This window comes from Malus sylvestris, chromosome 13, assembly GCF_916048215.2.
Source record: "Malus sylvestris chromosome 13, drMalSylv7.2, whole genome shotgun sequence".
In the NCBI taxonomy this organism is placed as follows: domain Eukaryota; kingdom Viridiplantae; phylum Streptophyta; class Magnoliopsida; order Rosales; family Rosaceae; genus Malus; species Malus sylvestris.
The window spans coordinates 34,720,288-34,738,091 of NC_062272.1; positions in this window are offsets into that span (position 1 = coordinate 34,720,288).

Sequence of the window (17,804 nt, forward strand, 5' to 3'; positions counted from 1 at the left end):
CAGCCACAATCTAGGTCTGTTTTTTAGATGTCTAACAGATGTCTAACAGTTCTCCGTATGTTACAACACAAATTGAAAAAATGGAGAAAAGGCTTGATGCAAAATTTGACATGTTATTACAAAGAATACCAGGTTCACAGGTTACTGTACAACAGCCCTTACAAGCTGCTTGCAACATTTGCAACATGATAACTCATGATTTTATGAGCTGCCCACATAAAGATGTTTGTCTAGATTTTACAGCAGAGCAGGTTAATGCATTTAACAATTTCCAGCGTCCCCGATATGACCCGTATTCAAATTTCTACAACCCAGGTTGAAGAGATCATCCTAATTTAAAGTGGGACAAAGATCAGCACTCTAGGCCTCAATTTCAACAGCAGGTACAACAACCTGCTGCACCTAAGGCTGCTTGGGAGGTTGCAATTGAAAAATTAGCAAGTACTACCACTCAAGAAATCCAAAATATACATGCAGCAATGAAAAACATGGAAAAACAAATTGGGCAGATTGCTTTGCAGGTTTTAGAAGGAGCTCCGGGTACATTTCCTAGTCAAATAGTACCTAATCCAAGAGGACGAGAAGAATGCAATGTTGTACATACTTTACGGTCTGGCAAAAGTTACGACAACAGACATGAAAATTCTGCTGGAAATTCACAGGCAGCAGAACAGCCCCAAACTAAATCTGCAATTTTTGCAGATTCTGCAATTTCTGGGCAGCTACAAGACAGATCAAAAAATACTGCATAAGCTACCCCAAAAACTGCAAAACATGTTTATGAGCCTTCTATGCCTTATCCTGAAAGGTTAAAGCCTAAAGCTAAAGATCAACAATTTAAAGATTTTATGAAGACTTTGGCTAAAGTTCAAATTAATCTTCCATTAATTGATGCAATCAAGAACATTCCATCTTATACCAAGTTTTTGAAGGACGTTTGCACAAAGAAAAAGAAGCTTGGGGATTCCGAAAAAGTTATTCTAACATAACAGTGCAGTGCGGTCCTATTGCATAAATTGCCTCCAAAGAAAAAAGATCCAGGGAGTTTTACTATCTCTTGTACTATTGGCAATTGTGATTTTAGTAGTGCTTTAATTGATTTAGGTGCTAGTGTAAACTTAATGCCTTATTCTGTTTTTAAACGTTTAGGTGAGGGTGAGCTAAAACCAACATCCAACATTATTCAATTGGCTGACCGTTCAATTACCTATCCTAGAAGGATCATTGAAGATGTTATTGTGAAGGTTGACAATTTATATTTACCAGCTGATTTTATGGTGTTGGACATGGATGAGGATTTGACAACACCCATCATTTTGGGCCGCCCATTCCTAGCAACAGCCCGGACTTTTATTGATGTTGAAGCCGGAACACTAACATTTAGGGTCGAAGATCAAACAGTTGTTTTTAGGTTGTTTGAAGCAAGCATACATTCAAGTGATGAGCAAGAATGCATGCGTGTTGATGCATTGGATGGTTTACCAAGTGTCGAGTTTATGAGCAGATCATCAACTGACCATCTGTCCATAAAACCTCCGAATTTAACTCATGATTGCATAGGTCCTAAACCACAGTAGCAAAGGGTGCTACATGATGACCAACCAATTAACATTATGAAAAAACATGAAAATTTGCCAAGCAGACCAAATTTTAAGAAAATACAGCCTGGTAAAAAGGTGTGGCTATTGAATACCAGTTTCAAGTTAGTTCTAGGGAGACAAGAATCTCGGTGGAAAGGCCCTTATATGGTTAAGCGGGTTTTTCAAAACGGTAACGTGGACATTGAACCAGAGGGCAGGGGTTGTTTGCTCAAGGTCAAGAAATATCAACTAAAACCATGCATAGAGAAATTTGGTGCAAGCGAGTCTTTAATTCTGAAGGAACCAGTGATCTAGCCACCGGACTTCTCAACGTCTAGCTACAGACTTAAAATAAAGCGCTTATTGGGAGGCAACCCAATTTTTTTTAAACTCTTTCCTAATTTTATTTTTCGTTTGATTATTCACTTTAACAAAAACACAAAAAAATAATAATAATAAAATAAAAATACAAAATACAAAATACAAAAAAAAAAAAAAAATTGAAAAAAAAACGAAGAATTCAAAAATGGAAAATTGCAAGTTGATTTTATTTACCCAGTTGATTTTATTTTAATGCATATCGATTAATTGCAGGTTGCGAACGTGGAAAATAAAAAGCATCTTATACTGGAATCATGCACCCAACAGCAAGTCTACATTAATATCAACCACATCTACACTATGCTGGAAAGTTAAAGCAGTTAATATAAAGTCATTCACAGATGCAAGTTTGGGGTGATTGTCGCAGATCCAGCACAGAAACATAATTTTGAGGAGTTAATTTTTTGCAACTCAATTTTGCAATGCATGGAGAAGCACAATTAAATCACAGATCCATACACCATAGAACTGAGTACAACTATTATTACCAGATCTATAACAATTAAACTTGCAGGAATTCGAATTTTACCTCCCAGATACACAGATCTGGGTCCTGAGGCTTTTGCTGTTATTGTCCGTTAAGCTTGTGTGTTTACTTATGTTCCCTTAGCTCTATCATGGATCCGCATACCCTGCACACAGAGCACCACAATGAAACCATGTTGGGACATAAACATCATCTTTGCATATCAAGACACATCACAACACAGGATTCGTTTTACCTTCGGATGGGAGGCGGAGTTGTGATGTCCGAGTGGGTACGGTCTTCCACCTTTGTCCTGAGGCCAACTTGCCGTCCTACACAGCTCACACCAGAAAGCTTGTTGACATTATGACTTCTATAATCCAGGTTATGAATCACTTAAAACACACAATTTTGTGAGAGTCATATTTTCTTAAGGTCTTATTCATTGTACTATATGTTCATCAGATCTGGGGTCCTTTACTTTTTAGGGTCCATATTTTTCGTGCTCATTTAGTCTTCGTTAAGTCTCACACATTTTGTTCCACTTTCATCGTCTACATGTTAGTCCGTATGTTGTTAGTTCGATGCATGCTCAAACTCGCATATACATATGGTTTTTGTTAACATTTTTCACAAATCCATGGACGAAATTAATCATGACATTTAAATCAGAGCAGGGCTAAGTTTATACCTTCATAATCAATAGATCACGACTTTTAAGATGTGTCATGCTTTCTGTCCAGTGGATTTTCTGTTGAGATTTCTTTCTCTCGGATTTGTCACGGGTCTCAGTGTTCTGCACAAATACCACACCATTATAATTACATGTAGAGGTAATGACGCTATTTTCTCACAACATGGGGTTCATTAACCTACGGAGAATAAGATTTTTACCTTTGCAGGAACCGGATCTGCACAGTCTTTGCTGTTGTTCCTTTTCATTGCCGTTGCAGAGCTTTCAGGTCATGAACATTTGCACATTTATAATATACACAGACTTGAGACCAACATGCACCAGTCACAGAACAATGGTGTTCGACCAGTTACTCAGAGACTATAAAAAAAAAAAATCATCAACTGTGCACCTATTAAACAAGGACAAGGATGAAGATTACCTTTGTAGGAAGATTTGAGCTTCACATGTGCTACGATTTCCATAGCCGAGGCGTTGGTTTTGGGGTTCTTGCAGCGGATCATGTGTGTGGTTGAGCGGCTGAGGGTGATGAGAGGTAAGGAAATGAGAGAAAGAGAGAGGTCTGAGATGGATGGGTTTGAAGTGAGAGCACTGAGAACATTTTCTGCTATTAAAGAGAGAGAGAGAGAGAGAGAGAGAGAGAGAGAGAGAGAGAGGTTGAAGGTTTTAGGGGTAATAGACATGGGGACTTGGGACGCTTCATTATTACTTCTCTTTCTACTGTGAACACGGAAAATTCCTGAAACGAAAGAGACAAGAACGACGCGCACAAACAAATATTTGTATTTGATGATTTTGGGTTACAATCTCTCTCAAATTTGATCCTCTGATTCGATCTCTGTAAGGTGTTGATTTATGGATGTGTGATTGATCCAAAGGGCCGTTGGGCTTGATCTAAGGATTAACGTTCTTCAAGGGCCGTGGACTTGATCTTGAAGGTGGATTTGAGCGGATCTTCAAAGGGGCTTTTGGGCTTGATCTTTGAAGAACAGTGATGAACGGATCTCCAAGGGCTTTTGGGCTTGATCTTGAAGAACAGTGATGAACGGATCTTCAAGGGCTTTTGGGCTTGATCTTGAAGAACGGTTGGATGTGTGGATTTGTCGACGTTGTTGATCCAAAGGGCCGTTGGGGCTTGATCTTGGATGAACGGATGATGAACGATGGTGCTTTCTTCAAGGGCCGTCGGGGCTTGATCTTGAATTGGTGGATGGTTGATCCAAGGGCCATCGGGGCTTGATCTTGGAAGAACAATGAACGAAGAACGAAGAACGAAGAACACTTTCTTCAAGGGCTGTCGGGGCTTGATCTTGAATTGGTGGATGATTGTTGATCCAAAGGGCCGTTGGGGCTTGATCTTAGGATGAACGATGAACGAAGAACGCTTTCTTGATTCTTCGGGAACCTGGATGCTTGAGAGCTTCGGAGTTTCAGAGCTTCAGAGCTTCAAGAGTTTTGCCTAATGATTTTGGTTCCTCTCAAATGAATGAAATGGGCTTGTATTTATAGAATTTTCCAAGGCCTAATTTTGAATATAATATCCCAGATGAAATAAGTCGTTTCTGCCAGGTGTTGACACGTGTCCTATTTGATGACTTTTCCAACTCATTTCAATTTTCGTTTAGTCACACGCTACGTGTAAAATTTATGTAATACATGAGCGTTGACACTTTGATTTATCTGTCAACATTTATTTATTGAAATTTCGATGTCTACAAATGCCCCCACTTCAAGGCACGTCGTATACATGTGCTTGTCACGTGTAGGAGATGCGTTTTGAAGTCCCTTACTGTAGATGTCGATCCAAGGGCCGTCGAGGCTTGATCTTGAATTGGGCTGGAGATTTCTTCAAGGGCCGTTGAGGCTTGATCTTGAATTGGGCTTGAGATTTCTTCAAGGGCCGTTGAGGCTTGTTCTTGAACTTTCGTTTGAAATTTCTTCAAGGGCCGTTGAGGCTTGTTCTTGAACTTTTATTTGAAATTTCTTCAAGGACCGTCGATGCTTGATCTTGAAGGTTGAAATTGGACCACAAGGAGCTTCATGTGGTAGATGATCTTTGGCTTTGGTAGTGGGTGAATCGGCACGTATTTTGTTGCGCTTGTTGACTTTCCACAGCTTTGATCTTGAACTGGGTTGAAGGATTTTCTGGATTCCTCCAATTGTTGATTTTCCACAGCTTATTCTTGAACTAGGTTTTGATTCAAGGGTGGTAGACACTTAATCTTGAATCGGACTTGTGATTTCTTCCAGGGCCGTCGAGGCTTGATTTTGAATTTGGCTGGAAGCTTCTTCAAGGGTCGTTGGGGCTTGATTCTTGAAGGCTGACTCGAACATATTGCAAGCAGGCACGAGGTGAAGGTGACGACTTGTTGCTTTGTTCAATCTTTCTAATTCACACCTGAGCAGTTTGGTCAGCGGTATGATCTTCAAGATTGATGGGCTCTTCTTCCAGTTGGTGACTTGATCTTTAAGGATTTGATTCAAGGGTGGTGAATCGACACGTGCAGCTCATAACGCCTAGTAAGCCGACCTAAGAATTTGAGGGTCAAAACGAATTCACCGTCCAGAATGATTGCAACCCTGATGATATGAGATACTTTTGATTTTGAAGAATTAATGGATGACTCAGCACGTGCCTTGTTGCACTTGTCTCCACATGCTTCAAGGTATCATTTTCATTTCCTTTATCTGTTCCTCAGGCAGATGTGGCATCTTCTCGAGTTCTTCATCTCAGACTCCTTCTGCTGAGTTGACTGTGCATGCTGCATTCTTCTCTGCTTGTTTCTTCAGGCAGATGTGGCAGCTTCTCGAGTTCCTCAGTTCGGACTCCTTCTGCTGAGTTGACTGTGCAGACCGCATTCTTCTCTGCTTGTTCCTCCTGCACGTTGTCTCCACATGCTGCAAGGTATCATTTTCACTTGCCTTATCTGTTCTTCAGGCAGATGTGGTAGCTTCTTTTGAAGTACAGCAGCAGTGGGAGACGAGTATGCGAGAGCAGTGCTAGGTAGGCAATCAGGGAAGGGTTCCAAGCAATCAGTTCCTTACCCGAGTTTGAGTGGAAGTTCCGGCATATTGTTTTCTTTATCCTTGTCTTTGTAGGTAGGAACAAGGACAAAGGAAAGGACAGGGAGAACGCATGATATGAGATACTCTTGCTTTCTACCCTGGTGATATGAGATACTTTTGCTTTGGAGTCATTAGCTTGCAAAGGTACCCCAAGGAATAAGGAACACTGAATGACTCGAGAGGTTTCGTTGGGAAAGCATTTTTTTGGAGATGAAGAAAGGCTCTGTATGTCTACCTTGCTATGGAAGGTGAAGGTGGACAGTTATAGGAGGTCCCTTAATACCTGTAGAGGTAGTATTCTTTCACTTGTGTCGACAACTAACGCGTGATTGAACAGTAAACTTTCACGTGCTTTCTCCTTCACCGAAAATCTTCGACAAATTGCCCGTGATTTGCGCAAAGTTGAGTGTGCATATGACAGGTGATGACGCGGCTGAAAAAGACTGGTGCCTCTTCGATATCTGGGATCGACGCTTCGACAAATTACCCATGATTTCCGCAAAGCTGAGTTTGCGTGTGATGGGTGCCGACGCGTATGGAAAAGCAAGATGCTTCTCCGATTTCCGAGCTTGCCTCTTCGATTTTTGAATAGCCTCTTCGAATTCTGAGCTCGCCTCTTCGATCTTTGAAATCCCGTCGAGTGCTGATTTTTTTATAAAGGCATGCAGTTCGTTTCAAAGCACACTTGAATTTTTTGCTTGTGAAAACTCCCTTCTTGCACTTCTAAGATCTTGATTTGTCTGTTTTCTTCTTCCTTCAATACTTTGAAAATGTCTGGACCCTTCGACCGTCGTTTTGACTTGAATCTTGGTGAAGAGGCAGTCCCTTCTTCTCCAGACAACATATGGCGCCCATCCTTCATATCCCCTACTGGTCCTCTTACCGTTGGGGATTCAGTGGTGAAGAATGATATGACCGCTGCGGTGGTGGCCCGAAACCTTGTCACTCCCAGAGATAACAGACTACTTTCCAAACGGTCTGATGAGTTGGCTGTTAAGGATTCTCTGGCTCTCAGTGTGCAGTGTGCGGGTTCTGTATCTAATATGGCCCAACGCCTATTTGCTCGAACCCGTCAAGTTGAATCATTGGCGGCGGAAGTGATGAGTCTCAAACAGGAGATTAGAGGGCTCAAGCAGGAGAATAAACAGTTGCATAAGCTCGCACATAGCTATGCGACAAACATGAAGAGGAAGATTGACCAGATGCAAGAATCTGATGGTCAGATTTTACTTGATCATCAGAGGTTTGTGGGTTTGTTCCAGCATCATTTGCCTTCGTCTTCTGGGGCTGTACCGCGTAATGAAGCTCCTCATGATCAACCTCCGGCTCCTCTTCTTCCTGGAGTTCCACTGAGTGGTGTGACTTCAAATAGTCAACCTCCGGCTCCTCTTCTTCCTGGAGTTCCACCGAGTGGTGTGACTTCAAACAGTCAACCTCCGACGTCTCTTTTTCCTAAAGCTCCACCGAGTACTGAGACACCACCTGAGCAATAAAGACTCCGTCCCTTTTGTTTGCACATTTGTAAAATTTTTTTTTTTTTTTTTTTTGGGTATGTAGAATGCAATTTTATGTAAAATTTCCAGAAAAAATAAATAAAATAGACTTTTATTTCTCTTAATGTTTTTTTTTTGCTGTATATATATATATATATATATTATACACACACATATATATATACACACATACATGTATACATACATACATACATATATATATATATATATATTTTTTTTTTTTTCACGTGGAGTGATCCACCATCCCAAAACCCATTTTCCCTTTGTTTTTTTTTTGCATGGTGCTAGCCACCAAGAATCCACCTTTTTTTTTTTTTTTTTTTTTTTAATTTAATTTAATTTTTTTATTTTATTTTATTTTATTTTTTTCGTCTGCTTTCACATGGTACTTGATCCACCATTCCCCTTTTTTCACGTGGTGCCAGATGCACCACCACCTCCTTTTTTTTTTTTTTTTATATTATATTTTATTATTTTTGTTTCTGTATAAATTTGGGCGATGGGTAGAGGAACTTGCAGGGAGCGGAGCAAGGAGGACGGAGAAGATGGTGCTTCAAGCTTCACGACCGGCTAGTCGTTTGACGACGGTCGTTGAAGTCGTTGGCAGCTGCGAGGCAAGAGACGGAGGAGGTCTTTGGGTGTGTATTGATAAACTTCGGTTTTGTCAATCTTATTCAAAGGCGGCGGCCATGGCGGAGGTGCAGAGGAAGACGCTCCACCACTACCGTCACTGAGCACAACCACTGAGCACAGCCATTGCACTGCCTGCCGAGCACAGTCATTACACACCCGTTGCACTGCCACTGAGCACAGGTACAGAGCACAGCCAATAGACTTCGCCTCGTCAATTCTTACTGAGCCCATGCCGACATCATGCACGCCATTCCTCCGACAGCCACTCCGTGATCACTCTCAGCGTCATTTTCTTGAGCTTGTTCATAGTGGTGATCTCTAAGATTTGGCAAAAACGGACTTAACGGAGTAGAACTTGTACTGGCTGCCACCACTGCAAAACCCATCGTTGTACTGCTCGAAGCTTCGATTAGCAAGCACATGAAGCTCGAGCCCCTTCGGTCGCCAGCTCCGCGATGCCTTCAAATCTTGACGAAGACTTTATCGGGTTCGTCTCCATCTCGAAGCTTTAGTACAATCCTCCACTGCTCATTTGGTCATCTTCATCAGTGGTATCATCGTTCTACGCTTAGGTAAAAGATGGAGCACGATGTGGGTAGGTGTGGAGGACAGAGAGCTAGAACGGATCATCCTTGCTGGGCAGAATCAGATCCGACCTCCTCAAGTCAAAATCTCTGTGACACAGATGCAATCATTTACAACAACAGAAATGAATCAGTTCTCTTAAGTCCAGATCTTCACCGTCATTGCTTGCACAAATCCTGGAAGCGTCATCTCCAAGCTTACTGTATTCAAAATCACCATTGCACTCTCTCTCTGAACTTTCATCAAACACCTGCTTCCCCTGAGCATAATCCATCAAGTTCTTAAACAGAGACGAAATGGGGTCCTCCACATCCGGTTCCAGCTCCAACAGCCCAACCTTGATTGATTTCCATTTTTTATCTTCAAATATCTGGCAACACACAACCATTACAAACAAGAGTACTATAAATTGTCGATAGTTTCGATATCTGGTACATCACTGCTGCAGAGAGCATAGGCAATCCAACGGCATGACTCGCATTCACAAATATGCTAATGAAGCATCGAGGGTCAGCAGTTAACATGAACTGATTCTGTAGGTGGCGATTGGAGCAATTGATGAACGAGATCGGTGTTTCCTGCCTCATCTTCACTGTAAAAACTGGCTGTTGAGCGCCAGGTTGTTGTACCGGCTGAGAATATATGTACTCATCAGCCCTCTGCTTTGCGAGTGCCACCTGTTGAGCACTACCACAAAACTGAACTTGCCTATGCTTTTGCTCACCTTTTCCGCCATAAACCTTGATCATTGCTCCAGGCTCATTTCTGATCCTTGAAATGTTGGAACCGTTTCTACCAATCAACCCACCAACTAGTGTTTCCGATATCACCATCTCGAAAGTTATATATTCAGCTGCAAGATTGGTTGTCCTGAAGCTGGGTCCATGTATAGTTGAACTTGAGGTGGTCGCCTTGTTGTGTAGTTATAGGCTGGGCTAATAGAAATCACTTGTCGGGGCGGGTTTTGCTTAGCCCAGGATCATGATCTAGGAGTACCTGGATAATGGCATGGTGTCCTTGACTTGTAGCAGCATGCAAGGGGTCGAACCCGGACCTATTCTTCTTCGTAAAGGTCTCCTTGTTCGAATACTTCAACAGCTCCTTAACCACATCAAGGTGCCCTTTATCCGCCGCCGTGAACAAAGTCGTCTCTCCCAGCTCATTCACCTCATTCACCACCGCCGCCCGGACCTCAGCTACCTCCGTATCAAACTCCGTACCGCTTACGGTCCCCACCATCTGAGAATCGATATCGTCGAGAATCTTCTTTACAGCGGCTAGATCCGCGCGCTGAGCCGCCAAGTGAAGCTCCGTGTCGTTGTGCCGCCCCGTCACCTGCTTCACGTACTTCTTCTTCCCTGCCTGGTCAATCCGTTTTCCTGAGTTGGAAAGCACCAAAGCCGGCGCTGACGCCGTGGAAGACGGTGATGGCTCGGCCAGAGTGTTTTGGCTCGGCTGTGCAGTCATCAGACCCTTCCCTAAATCCGCATCACCTCCTTGCTCAATTGGGGACGCCATGAGAGAGAGAAAGAGAGAGTCTGAAAGTGGAGGCTGCTGGGTTGCAGAGGAGGAAAATTGGGGAAGAAGAAGAAGAAGGATGCGGAGGTGGCGGCGTCAGTGGGGAGGATGACGGCGAGTGGAGAGAAACTTCTTAATCTGAGGGTACTGAGAGGATCTGATAGAGCCTAGGAGCGTGAGGCTCGTCCGTGGAGGATAGGGCCGGGAGTTGTTGGGAAAGACGAGATCGTTCTCTTCAGAAGCGAGAGATTCTTCGAGAATGACAGCGTTCAGGTGGAAAATGTTTCCGACGCCGGAAGGCATTGTGGCCATCGACTCCACATGCCGCAGGTGATCGCCTGTCGTAATCAAATTTGGATTATTACGAGGCTTCTTGTTGTTGTTGTTAGCAGCATGATGATCGGCATGATCAGGCGTTGATGATTCCATGTCCCAACCGCAGGATTTAAATCTGGGCGACGCCCACAACGAAGTCCTCCTTTTTCCTCCTCTTCGTCAAAGAGAAGAAGATGACTCGGCGAATTGGAATTTGAGTCTGGAATTGACTTTCTTCTTCCGTGGAGAGCGGAAAGGGAATATATGGCCAACGGAGGAGTGTGATGATGATTCTGATTGTATTGAGATTAACGCTCTGGAGGAAATCGGGGAGCCATCGGGTTTGGTGAATCCAGACCCCGACCTCACCGCCTTCGTTGCTCTCTGTGCTTTGGAGGGAAGCCTGGGCTTGGAGGCTGTCACGTGGGCCTGGATAGCTTCCTTTTGAGTTTGGATGACCTCCTTTTAATAGGCTAGCTGGATAGAGGTCATATATACATATACATATATATATATATATGTATGTATGTATGTATATAAAAGGAATATGTATTTATTTATTTATTTATTTTTATTTTTTAATACATAAAACATATGTATTTTATTTTATTTATTTTTTTTTTCTGTAATAAAATTGACTCTATTTAATAAAACATTTTTTTTTTAATAATTTTTTTTTATGTGACTGAACTTGAAATTGAATATTCAAGCTGCCTACGTACCCTTCCAAAGAAAGAGATCAAGTCAAAACGTAGTTCAAATACATACATATATTTTTTGGTATTTTCTTTTTTGTGCCGTTTGCAGTTTTAACTCATGCAGGCAAGGAGTGTTGGTGTCGTTTGCAGTTTCAACTCGTGCAGACAAGGAGCGTTGGTATTGCCTTTTATGCTTGTGCAGACCAGGAGCGTTGTGCCATGCAGTTTAGGCTCATGTAGGCGAGGAGCCTTGTGCCTTGCAGTTTAGGCTCTTACAGACAAGGAGTTTTGGTGTTGCCTTTTATGCTCGTGCAGACCAGGAGCGTTGGTGTTGCCTTTTATGCTCGTGCAGACCAGGAGCGTTGGTTCGTGCAGTTTAGGCTCGTGCGAACAAGGAGCTTTGGTTCATGCAGTTTAGGCTCGTGCGAACAAGGAGCATTGGTTCGTCAAGCGATCTGAGAGAGTCGTTCCTTGCAATCTTCATAGCAAGGAGCCTTGACTGAGTAGTTGAAGAAGTCTTCAGGAAAGAAATCGCGCATCGTGATGGGGATGGACGATCTTCGTGTCAAAGTTTCATTATCTCCAACACTTTCACATTGTTCTAGAGGTGAACAGGAGCTGTTTTGCCCCCTTTCCCATTGGTGAGCTTGTGGAGAAGACATATGCTTCTTGTGCAATTTCTTCGGAGTGACATAAGTCCACCCTTCAACTTCACTCAGCTTGACTGGCATGTTTTTGGAGCATGCCCCCAGCGATTGAGGTGAAAATTTTGAGTTGACAGAGCCGGAAGTGATGTCTTTTTCCAGGATTTCGCCTTCTTTGTCTTCTTGGGCCTTCTCTTCAGTGCGGTTCTCTTGGGTTTGTTGCCGTGAAGATTGGCCGGTGTAGATGATGGTGCGCCTCCTTACCTTCAATGGTCCTTTTGTGTCGACTTCCAAAGTTGCTTGGCGCTTCATTCTTGAAGGAATCAAGCTTTGAACATCGTCTTTTCCTGCTAGACTGTCGAGCTTCTCTCCCTTTGGCGTTGTCTTCCTGTTTCTAGAAGGCTTCTTAGTTTCTTCAAGTCTGTTCAAAGCCGACCGTTGCGGAGATCTAGCTGTGCCGCTTTGTTTCTTGGGTTTTGATAACCTTTCAAAGACTGATCTTTGCGGTGTTGGCATCTCAAGCCTTTTGAAGACGGAATTTTGGTCTCGACCACTGATGCGATCAAGTGCTGCAATTCTAGGTTTTGAATAATTCAGCCTTTCGAAGACTGAAGTTCGAGGGGCGGGTTTAGGCTCCTCTTTTGGCCTTGTGGCTTGTGGTCTTGGCTTCCTCGTTTTTTTGTAGGTCACCGATGTCCACCCTTTCTTATCATCAGTAGATGCATCTTGGTTGCTTGCCCCCGGTGATGGTTGTGTAGGAGGTGCCATGTGACTTGAACATTGACGGGAATGATCATGCATGCTTCGGAGATGCACAGGATCGAGTGATTCAAACACGATAGTAGTAGTGTGTGCTGCAACCGTGTCTTCGAGGTCAAGCTCGATTTCCCCTTGCTGTGCTAGCTTCAGGATGAGATCTTTCAGTACGAAGCACTTTTCCGTTGGATGACTGATGAAGCGGTGGAATTTACAGTATCTTGGGTTGTCGGTACGATTCATCTCTTCCGGCCGTCTGCACTCAGGCAAACTGATCACCTTCTTGTCCAACAGGTCATCCAGCATGGCAACTACATCAGAGTCGGGGAATGGATAAATCTTCTCCTCAAGCTCCTTCAAAGTGCGTCTACACATCTCTTGATCACAAAAAGCTTCGATTTGAATCGTCTTGCCTCGTGTGGAGATTTTGACGGGAGCTGTGTTGACCGTCATCGCTTCCTTGGTGGGTTTCCATGCAGCCTTTTCCACCTTTGTCCCAAGAACTTTGTCGTTCTTGTAGTCGGCGATCAGTTCTTTCTTCCCATGATGGGCGATGCTCAACTCCATGTCATGGGCGCGAGTGGCCAATTCCTCGAAGGTCCGTGGTTTAATGCCTTGAAGGATGTATTGCAAACCCCATTGCATGCCTTGGATGCACATCTCGATTGAAGAGGTTTCCGAGAGCCTGTCTTTACAGTCGAGGCTTAGAGTGCGCCATCTGTTGATGTAGTCAATGACTGGCTCGTCCTTCCACTGCTTTGTGCTTGTTAGCTCTAGCATGCTCACAGTGCGGCGGGTGCTGTAGAAGCGATTAAGGAATTCCCGCTCCAATTGCTCCCAACTGTTGATGGACTCAGGCTCCAGATCCGTGTACCACTCAAAGGCGTTTCCTTTCAGCGAGCGCACAAACTGCTTGGCGAGGTAGTCCCATTCGGTTCCTGCGTTGTTGCAAGTTTCAACGAAGTGGGCAACGTGCTGTTTCGGGTTTCCCTTTCCATCAAATTGCATGAACTTTGGTGGTTGATAACCCCTCGGCATCCTTAAGGCGTCGATCTTCTTTGAATACGGCTTTGAGTACAACCCGGAGGTATATGAGCTCCCTTTGTACTGTGCCTTGATGGTGTTGGTGATCATCTCTTGCAGTTGCTGGATAGAAAGAGATCCCATGAGTGCCGCTGCTTGGTCTGGCTCCGGCTTCGCATCGTTTTTCTCCACCTGAGGCTCATCTTCTTCGTCATCTCTTCTCTTTAGTGGATCATTCTCTCGGTCGGGTTTATCGCCGTCCTGTGGCTCCAGTCGGCTGACGAGTGCAGCAATTTGCAAGTCTTTTTCTTCCACAATCTGTGTTAGCCTTGCAATCGCTTCATTCATTTGAGCCAGTTGTTCTTCAACGGAGGTAACACCAATAGTCATGACTTGTGCGACCAATAGACGTGACTTTCCTTTAGACATCCAGGATGCTGATGAAGAACGTCGTTGGCTGTTTTGGGATGTCATCTTGTGTGCCTCAACATCATGCTTCGATGCCCCCAGCGAGGTCAGGTTGATGACAGACTCACACCTTGGATGCTCCCCTTGCTCTTTTAGCGGCACCAATTTTGAAGTGGCATGTTGAGGAGCGGTTGTGGCGCCAATGGATCGTCAATTTGCGGCAGAAGTGCTTAAGATCCTTCCCTCAGTGGTTGCAAGAACGGCTTGTCCCTTGCTTGATGCCATTGACTTTGAGGTGTGCTTGGATTCCTTGAACGGAGAAAGAGATGAGAGGTAGAGATTGTCCCACTGGGCGTGCCAATTTGTGAACACGGAAAATTCCTGAAACGAAAGAGACAAGAACGACGCGCACAAACAAATATTTGTATTTGATGATTTTGGGTTACAATCTCTCTCAAATTTGATCCTCTGATTCGATTTCCGTAAGGTGTTGATTTATAGATGTGTGATTGATCCAAAGGGCTGTTGGGCTTGATCTAAGGATTAACGTTCTTCAAGGGCCGTGGACTTGATCTTGAAGGTGGATTTGAGCGGATCTTCAAAGGGGCTTTTGGGCTTGATCTTTGAAGAACAGTGATGAACGGATCTCCAAGGGCTTTTGGGCTTGATCTTGAAGAACAGTGATGAACGGATCTTCAAGGGCTTTTGGGCTTGATCTTGAAGAATGGTTGGATGTGTGGATTTGTCGACGTCGTTGATCCAAAGGGCCGTTGGGGCTTGATCTTGGATGAACGGATGATGAACGATGGTGCTTTCATCAAGGGCCGTCGGGGCTTGATCTTGAATTGGTGGATGGTTGATCCAAGGGCCGTCGGGGCTTGATCTTGGAAGAACAATGAACGAAGAACGAAGAACACTTTCTTCAAGGGCCGTCGGGGCTTGATCTTGAATTGGTGGATGATTGTTGATCCAAAGGGCCGTTGGGGCTTGATCTTAGGATGAACGATGAACGAAGAACGCTTTCTTGATTCTTCGGGAACCTGGATGCTTGAGAGCTTCGGAGTTTCAGAGCTTCAGAGCTTCAAGAGTTTTGCCTAATGATTTTGGTTCCTCTCAAATGAATGAAATGGGCTTGTATTTATAGAATTTTCCAAGGCCTAATTTTGAATATAATATCCCAGATGAAATAAGTCGTTTCTGCCAGGTGTTGACACGTGTCCTATTTGATGACTTTTCCAACTCATTTCAATTTTCGTTTAGTCACACGCTACGTGTAAAATTTATGTAATACATGAGCGTTGACACTTTGATTTATCGGTCAACATTTATTTACCGAAATTTCGATGTCTACATCTACATGGATTGGTTTGAAAAACAAAAGAAAGAGAAGAGCCGTTCGGCTCGGTGTTCCAATGCTTTCAAATAACCGAGCTCGGGTTTGTGCACGTGTGTGGCCTGCGTGCGCAGCCAAGTGGGTTGCATTATGTCGCGAACCCATGCCATTTTCTTTGTTTTTCTCGTGGCCCACTTCAGTTGTTTTATCAACATTGCCCAGGGCTTGCATGGGAAAGCCCCGCACGTGATGGCTATCGCTTTTTGTCCTCACCTTCCTAAGTTCGAAGCTTCAGGTCACCTTTTTCTTTTCTGCTTTTATTTTGTTTTTCTGTCAGCTTATTTTCATCTAGTTTTCATTTTCATGTTTTTCCATCAGCTTAGTTTATTTAGTTGACTTCAGGTTGTTATGCTCTATCGTTTTTTGTGTTAATTTTTTTTAATTTTAGTTTCCACACCTTAAGGACAAAGTGTGAAATAAGTTTGGGGGTGGGAAAGTAAACTTTTAGGATTGTGTCAGTTAAGCATTTTTATTCTTTTTAAGTTAATATCCATAAATTATTTTAAACGTTAGAACAAATGGACATGATGAAGATTAATCCTACAATAGAGTCTTTTCTATTTATCGTTGCTTAGACACTAATTCATGAATTATACTTTGAACTTGGCACTTCACACCAACATGGTTTGTGGGGAGTGAGATTGGAACACTTGCTTTTAGTCTAAGTTTATTTTTAATTTTTGTTTTAAGTAAAGTCAGTTATTATTGTGAATAAAGTAATAATTATCTCACCCGAGGTTTTGCCTAGTAACCGGGCCAGTCCTGCCTAATCAGTAGTGATTCTCGCGTCAAACGGTAGAGTTTTGGCATGGGGCAGGGTGGTTAGTTAGTTTCGTAGCCTTTTCAGCTCAGGTTACTAAGTCCTTAGGGGTGTTCTACACCTAGTGCCCTAAAGCCCTAGTGGTTTGGGAGTCATTGACCTAAAGCTCGCTACATGGGTTGGATCGAAAGCTTAAGTGAACCGACATTGCACGACCACTACTGTTATTGGAAAAAAAAAAGAGAAAAAAATTGAAGAGAAAAAGAAAAAGAAAGATAGTTATATTTAAAGTTAGTATGTGTGAAATAAAGAAGGACGAGAGGTAAGAGTTTTAGTCGAGTCTCCTTAACTATGTTGATTCACTTTACACCAAAGGAAGTTTGTGAATTCTTTTCTAATTGATTCTAAATGGCTTAGATTCTGTGGTGGGATTAGTTGGAACTTTTGAAAAGATGTTCTAGTTTTTAAAATTTGCTATGGATAGCTACTTGAAGGTGGAAGTTTTGTCTTGGTTGAGTTTTAGCTAGTTGTCTAGTTTGTTAAGTTTTTATTTTTGTTTGAGCCTTGTTTTGTTTTGCTTGAGAACAAGCAAAAAGCTAAGTTTGGGGGTATTTTGATGAGTAGATTTTATATTATATATTTTACTCTAATCTTAGTATATTTTGGTTAATATTTTGGAAGAATTTTGATACTTTGAATTGTATTTTCAATATAGGACTTTCGACTTCCTCTGGAGCAAAACAGGATCAAATGAACGAATTTTGGAGTAATTCCAGTTGGAGGACGTTCGTAAGTCACTTAACTTGATCATATCAAAATTTGGGATTTTTCCACCAAGCGGTTATTTTCTGGCGATAAAATAAAGGAGCGATGCGCAGTGCTGGAAAATGACGTTTTTGGGCTTAAATTGCGTTTTTGGAGCCCAAGATGACCTCGGATGGGTTCGTAGCCTACTAGAGAAGTGTTCAGAATATTCCAAACATTAAATCCAGCTATATTGGGCCAGTTTTGGAGCAGCTTATGGGTCCAAAACGTGGCTGTTATGATTTTGGACGAATTTTACCATTTTAATTTAGGGTTATGTTATTTATTTATTTAATTTATTTAATTTTTTTTTATGGGGATTAGGGTTTGTGTGGTGGATTAGCAAATATATTGCTTGGCCGTCTACAGTTTTTGAGGACGCTTTATTTTATGCAATTTTGGAGATAGAGAGAAGTGCTAGGGTTTTGGAGATTTTCTACTTGAAGGTGTTTTCAATCATTTTCTTAATAATATTTTCTATGATTTCAATTATGAATATGTGTAACTAATTTCTTTTGCTAGGACGAAGCCTTGAGCCTTAGCATGAATATGTGATTTGTATTTAA